The 7,318-nt window shown below is 39.0% G+C and overlaps 1 non-coding gene across 1 annotated transcript; it reads left to right on the top strand.

Annotated features, from left to right (window-relative positions):
• Positions 1 to 4,580: 4,580 nt before the first annotated feature.
• Positions 4,581 to 4,653, top strand: Trnaa-ugc (transfer RNA alanine (anticodon UGC)). Its single transcript has one exon. It is a non-coding gene; the product is annotated as a tRNA-Ala (tRNA).
• Positions 4,654 to 7,318: the final 2,665 nt, after the last annotated feature.

The following is a 7,318-nucleotide window of genomic DNA, read 5'->3' as shown; positions in this document are numbered from 1 at the left end:
TTCTCTGTTTTTGGAAAGAAAAGTTCATTTCTCCAGGAACTCATAATGTGGGGACAAACAAGGCTGATCCAGTAGAAAATAACCTAGGAGAAAATAGTACTTTTCATTATATTATTATTATTATTATTATTATTTTAGTGGTAAAGTGGATTGCACCTTGAGCTTTGTACCTACTAAGCAAGAGTTGTACTGCTTAAACCTTGGCCCCAATCCCTTTGTCTTATAGTTTGTTTTTGAGGTAGGGCCTTTTACACTTTGCCTATTCTAGCTTTGACTCTGCCTTCCAAGTAGCCAGGATTACAGGTATATACCACCATGCCTATCAGTAAATATTAATTCGCAGACACGGTGTGAAGGGTAGGATCTTAGACAACATTACCCCCTCATGGAAAATATGGACATTAATACTTATAGCATTAAGCCTAGAAAATCATACCATGGAAGATTTGAAATCATTGTGATGCTGTCAGGTTGAAGAGTCTGGCCATGTAAATTCAGAGTGGGGGACTAAAAGGAGATAGAGAAGAAGACATTCCAACCTAGGTTTCACAAATCAGAAGACTTTAAAGTTGGAGAAAGGATAGTTTATGCCTGGGAATTGTGGCCAAGGCTCCAAGTTTGAGCAGCAGCAGTAGCAAGGAAGAGTGTGGGAGATGGGATTGATCCAGGGGATGATCACAGAGATGCTAGAATGCTAGGGCCTGGGCTCTTCAGCTCAAGGCTAGCGCTCTACCACTTGAGCCACAGCGCCGCTTCCGGTTTTCTGAGTGGTTTATTGGAGATAAGAGTTTCTTGATGTTCCTGCCCGGGCTGGCTTTGAACCGTGATCCTCAGATCTCAGCCTCTTGAGCAGCTAGGATTATAGGCATGAGCCACCGGTACCGGGCTTAGCTTGGATTTTATTTTGTAGGATTGTGATTGTTTTTGAGGAAGAAATTGGCAAACTGGAAGTGGGCATATGCTACCCACATAGGGGAAATACAGGTAGTGATTTGGAGGACTTCCGGGGACTAGTATCTGGGCCAAGGTACTTCAGTAGCCCATGGAAATTGTAGTTTGGCCAGTAGTAGGATTTCTGAGAAGATGAGATTGCTGTGGAGGTAGGAATGCAAAGAGTAGCTGAAACCATGTGGCTAGGCACTCAGAATGGAAGTAGAGCTGAGAGTTGAGGAAATATTAATGCAAGGTATTAATCCCATATTGTGAATGAGCCCTGAGATCTTGGTATCAATTTAAGTCTTAGGATGGGAGATGCTTAATGAATACATGGTGTTTTAGACTCTGACACCCAGCAGACAGTAGTCTTTTTGCTTGACCTTGAGCAAGATAGTTCTGAGCTGGTCAAGGTGCCCAACAGCAATGGCTTGTGTGATGAGACATTTAAAAGCTTTCATTGTGTGACGTGTGTGTATGTGTGTGTGTGTGTGTGTGTGTGTGTGTGTGTGTGTGTGTAGTGTGTGTAGATAGTTAAGAATTGGGAATCTGATAATAACTCTGTTCATTGTAAACACTGTATTCAAACTGACATGTTGAATTATAATACCTGTGTATAACTACTTGAAGGTAATAAAATGATCGTCAAAATGATTATCAAAACAATTCCAATAATTAAGATCCCAGAATTTGCCTCATTTCTGTAAACTTCAGAAAGTTCCTTGGGTGTACAAGTTAGGAGATCCAAGGTTGCAGATGACTGGGGCACCATTGTAGCAAGAAGGGAAAGAATGCTTGGCTACTATGAGTCAAGGTAAGTCATAAATTCAAAGAGAGGTAACCCTTTGGGAGATGTGATTCTGTTGTTCTGGTGAGAGCAAAGAATGAGGAGTTGTATCCTAGGTGAGTTAATAAAGGCAAGGACCAGATCCAAGGCTGGCTTGAAAAACTACAGACTCCTTCAGTGGTCTACTAGAAGTCCTTACTAATCAGATAAGGGCCCTGAGGCTCTGTCAGTAAGTGATGAGCCAAGATTACTAGGACACTTGTCTTTCCATGGAACAATTTGTGACATGTTCTACTTTCCACGTATTCAGGCTTATAATGGTAATACAAGAAGAACCTGGATTATAACGGTAAAATCATAATAACTCATAACCTTTCTGATGATCACATTTCTTATGCATGCCTTTTCCTCGGATCTTTGTGAAGGTCAAATGAAATTGGTGATGTAAATGTGAACATTAGCTTCTAAACTGCTGAGAAAATACAAATTGCCACTGATGGTGCTGATGATTGACCACAGATATTCAGTGTGGAAAGCACATAGATTGAAGAGGAACATGAGGTCCAGAGAACTGAAAAATGTCCTTCACAACACACAGTGAATTACTGGCTGCTCCCTTAAATCCCTATTCAGATTACCTTACTATAAATAATTAGTGGTAGATCTTTACTCCCTACCCCCAGAATCCAGGGATTCTTCTTCTTAGTAGTGTACATTTTTTTTTCTCAACAGGTTAAAAGTATCCTTTTAATGTCTGCAAATTCTCCTGGAAATTGGGACTTAGTTCCATTTAGAAATAATTAAATTGCCTTTGATTTGTTTACCTGAAGGGTAGAATAGGAATAATCTCTTTCTCTCTGTCCCTCTGTTCCTATCTCTCTCTCTTTCCTTCCCTTGTTCTTATTGGTGTGCTGAGACCCTGAGGAAACTGGTGTTCTTCTGTGGAAACTGGTGTTCTTCTGTGGGAGAAGAAAGGGCTCTAAGGAGCAGAATTGGGTTGTTTCAGCTTCCACACAAGAAAAATTTCAAATCTAATCATAAACAGCAGGAGGAAAGCCCATCTAATCATTTGCCTCTGTCTCCTTTTTAGTCATAGATCAGTTGGATCAATAACTATTTGAAATGTGAAAGCCTTTCCTTGGCATGGTACCCAGAGAGAGAAGAGAATATGGAAACTTTTTTGGAAGGGAAAAACACAGTATGGAATAAGGGGCAAGCATCAGAATCTGGCCTCTTGCCCTATTCTGGGGATGGGGCCACACTTCCTCCAAGTTCAGAACAGTTGGCACTAATTAAACTGTCTTACTGATGACTTGTTTGGATTTCAGGACAGGCACCAGATGTCAGTCAGCCCACAGCATGGAGAGTTACCCTTAATTACAACTTGAAGTTGCCCTACTTGGCAGTGATGTTTTTTTCTCTCTCCCCTTCAGTTTGAATAAGTTAATTTACACTGAAGAGTCTAGTTTTTTTTTAATCTTGCATTTTCCTTCATCTACCAAAAGATGGTGTTTTTATTACAGTGTCAACCTCTTCTTAAAGGCTATCCTGGCTATGAAAGAGAATTCCAATCACACATTACTTCAATTCCAATCAGACTCTATTACTCATGCGTTTTGGATAGGCTGTGTTCTTTTCTACCTTCCACACATTACTGTCACCCGTGACTTGTGTCTAGGCATTTTCTTCAGAGTATGTCTAACTGACCCCTCCAATCCTTTGCTGACCCCGTGTCTCTCTGTACTGATTAGTACTTCAGAAACACAGCTGTCTTTAGGCAACCGTAATCTGGCTAGAATTCAATAACTCTGATTGCGTGTTCCCATGAGCATAAATGAGAGGAAAGAAAAAGCTCTAAGTTTTGGTTAGAGCTGACCTCATTCTCCTTCCTAGTCCTAGGGATGCTGTCCTCCAGGCAAGCATGGCTTTCATAACTGACTAAGATAGAAAGGAAGCATGGCTGGGCACAGATTCAATCAAGATGTAGTTACCTGATCAATTTCAACAAAGCTAATCCTTTGTTGAATCCCAGGATGGAGCTTATGATATTGTTTGGATCTTCAGTGTTCCCTGGATGAATCTCTTAACTCATAGTTTTAGAAGTAAAAGAATTGGAAGAGATAAAAAATCCCCAATATCAGTGGTAATTTCATTTCGATATATAGAACTCTTTGTTTTAGCCTATCAACAGTCAATATAAAGCAATAAAAGGTATACTGATCTCTCTCTCTGTCTTTCTCTTTGTTAAGCTTGGGTAAACCAGTAATACCTTGTCAGTAGGAAACTGACTTTTAAAATCTTTAGTCAGGAGCAGCTGGGCACTATTTTTAATCTTATTTCTTATCGGTCATGTGGAGTAGAAAAATATAGATGTTATGCTCAGAAAGATCAGAGCAAAATATAGATGTTATGCTCAGAAAGATCAGAGCTTCAGTTTCTTTATCTGAAAAAGGGGTAGGTAATACATACCTGACAAGGTTGCTATGAGGATTAGAGAAGTGTGCTCACTTGTAACAATGTGTTTGCTGTCCTCATTGCTATTATTAATCTCAACATACTTGTCTTAATATATTCTTTAGTATCCTGGTTATTGATGCTCATGGAACCCTTCATTCCAAAGGTATTTTTATTTAACACCTTACATATGTAACTGTAACTTTTTTTATTGTGAAAATACTGTACAGAGAGGTTATAATTACATGGGCAAGATAATGAGTACATTTCTTATCAAGCATTGTAGCCTCCTCCTTTGTTTCCTCTTCCCATCCGTTCCCATTCTCCCCTTGTCCCCATGTAACTGTAACTTCTTTACATCACCTTGATAATAAAATTAAATTAAAAAGTTTGTTTTAGAGGGGCTGGGAAGGTGGCTCAGTGGTAGAGCGCTTGCCTTGCATGCTCGAGGCCCTGGGTTCGATTCCTCAGCCTCACCTAAGCAAAAAAAAAAAAAAGCCGGAAGTGGTGCTGTGGCTCAAGTGGTAGAGTGCTAGCCTTGAGCTGAAGAGCTGAGGGATAGCGTCCAAGCCCAGAGTTCAGGCCCCACGACCGGACCCCCCCCCCAAAAAAAAAGTTTGTTATAGAGAGTCTTAGTTCCTGATTAATAAAAGACCCTTGCCTTAGACCCATGGTTCTCAAAGCATGACTCTTGAATCAGTCACATTGGTATTACCTGGGAAACTAGAAATGATCATTCCAGTCTAGACCTAGGAATCACAAAGGTAAAACTGCAAGCTATGTTTATTGCAGCATTATTTACCATAGCTAAGATATGGAACCAGCTCAGATGCCCCTAAGTAGGTGAATGGATCAAGAAAATGTCACACACACACACACACACACACACACACACACACATGAATTCTATGCTTCCATCAGAAAGAATAACACCACCCTGATTTGTTAGGAAATGGAAAGACTTGGAAAAAAACATATTAAGTAAAGTAAGCCACACCCAAAGAAATATAGGTCCCATAGTTTCCCTTAGTTGCAATAATTAGTATATGTCTAGGGTAATCTTAATAGATGGGCAGAAAAGTTCAAAAGCTATATACATATGACCATATAAGATGATGTTAAATGAAATGAACCCCAAGATGTGGACACAAGAGGGTTTTCTTTGTTGTTGTTGTTGTTGTTTTGAATGTACTATGTGATTTTTTTGGTTTCTTATGTATGTTCTTCCCCCTATGGCATATCCCCTTTTGTCACTGTATTTGGTTTTTGAACTCTGCATCTTATATATACATTTATCTAATTGAGGGAGGGGAAGGGGAAAAACAAAATGCTGAAACAAGGACACAGGTTGACCCACTGCAACAATGATACACAAAAGACACTATGTTGGAAATGAACTGTACAACTTCTGGGTGTGGGGAGCAGATGTGGGGGAGGCAGGGAAGGGAAGGGATTGTAGAAGAAAAACAAAGGAGAGGGTAACAGTATTTAACAAGAAATATACTCATTACTGAGGTAACTGTAACCCCTCTGCACAGCATCTTTACAATAAAATAAAATTAAAAAGCCACTAATGAGGCCATGCCTTAGACAGATGAAATCAGAAACTCTAGGGTGGGATTTAACAAATCCTGCAGTGGTACTGACAAATGCTAGAGTTTGAGAACCATACTTTTAAACTAATCAGCTGCCTTTAATCTTTCTTCATTTAATGATTCTAGATATACATATTTAGAATACTTATACATAGGAGCAAGACAAATGAGTACCATCTTGCAGTAGTCTTCTTGTGATCATTTCCCTGATCAGCACTCTGGGGAAAAGGAGTTCCTCAGTGAGAATACCTGATACACCTCAAGTACCACTTTGTTGGTGGTCTTTCCCTGTGACAATATCATCTGTGACATTGCCATATCAAACAAAGAGGAGAAAGGCATTAACATTCACAGTAATACATCCAGAGACATTGCTAGCTATTCTGGATTATGATTCTGAGACAGAAAGAGTGACATTGCCCTTTTCATAAGGAAATGGAAAAACTTGCAAAAAATCATATTAAGTGAAGTAAGCCATAGCCAAAGAAACATAAGCTCTATGGTTTCCCTCATTTGCAATAATTAGTATATGCATAGAATAGTCCTGGTAGAGAATCATAATAGCTTGATCATAATAGCTATGTACATATGACCATACAAAATGATGCTAATTGAAATGAATTCCAAGTCATGGAAGAAAGAAGTCTTATTTTTGGTTGTTGACCTTGTTGTCTCCAATGTAATGTATCTAGTTTTTTCTTCTTATTTCATTTTTCTTTTTCCATTGCTTTATCCCTGGCAATTACTGTCTTTAATTCTGGTACCCTGCATCTTGTGTATACATTTATCTGATTTGCGGAAGGGAAGGGGAATAACAAAATGCTGAAACAAGGACAAAGGATGACCCATTATAACAACGATACTCACAAGACACTATGTCAGAAATGAAGTTTACAGCTTTGGTGGGGGGAGGAGTAGGAGAGGGACGGGATAGTGGGAGAAAAACAAAGGAGCAGGTAACAATGTTTGATAAGAAATGTACTCATTACCCTACTCATGTAACTGGAAACCCTCTGTACAGCATCTTTACAATAAAATAAATTATCATTAACATAAAAGAAGAGCCTAGTTTATAATGATTTCACTGCTCATGATTTGAGGGTTATATTGATTCATTATAACACCTCTCACACCTGAGGTCTCTACTTGGAGCCCCATGAGACACGACCATAATAATTTAATAACTAAAAATTCCAATGATTATCTATAACCCAGGAGGATAGTTTTCTACAATGGTGGGTGTATTCTTTGGAAAATCTCACCTGAATTTTGCACTTCACCTTTAAAACATCGCAAGTCTCTAGGTTATGGGAGAAATGATTAATAGCTCCTATTGATTTTCAAAAGTAAGGAAACACAGTGGCATGAAGCTGTGAATAAGAAACTTAAAATTTCCATTACACATTTACTTTTTTAAAGGGTACTTGGAAATGACTTTCCAGGGGGAATGTCAGTGAGTTTCTGAACATTAAAAACCTTTCACTTGATGTTTAAAGGTGACAGATGCTTGAATTATATAAATGCAGCATATAGGCTGCTTTTGCTTTCT

Source organism: Dipodomys merriami, unplaced genomic scaffold (genome assembly GCF_024711535.1).
Source record: "Dipodomys merriami isolate MVZ:Mamm:240054 unplaced genomic scaffold, mDipMer1.0.p SCAF_14, whole genome shotgun sequence".
Classification (NCBI taxonomy): Eukaryota; Metazoa; Chordata; class Mammalia; order Rodentia; family Heteromyidae; genus Dipodomys; species Dipodomys merriami.
The sequence above is the reverse complement of the archived record's forward strand: the minus strand, read 5'-3'. Positions and strand labels throughout refer to the sequence as shown.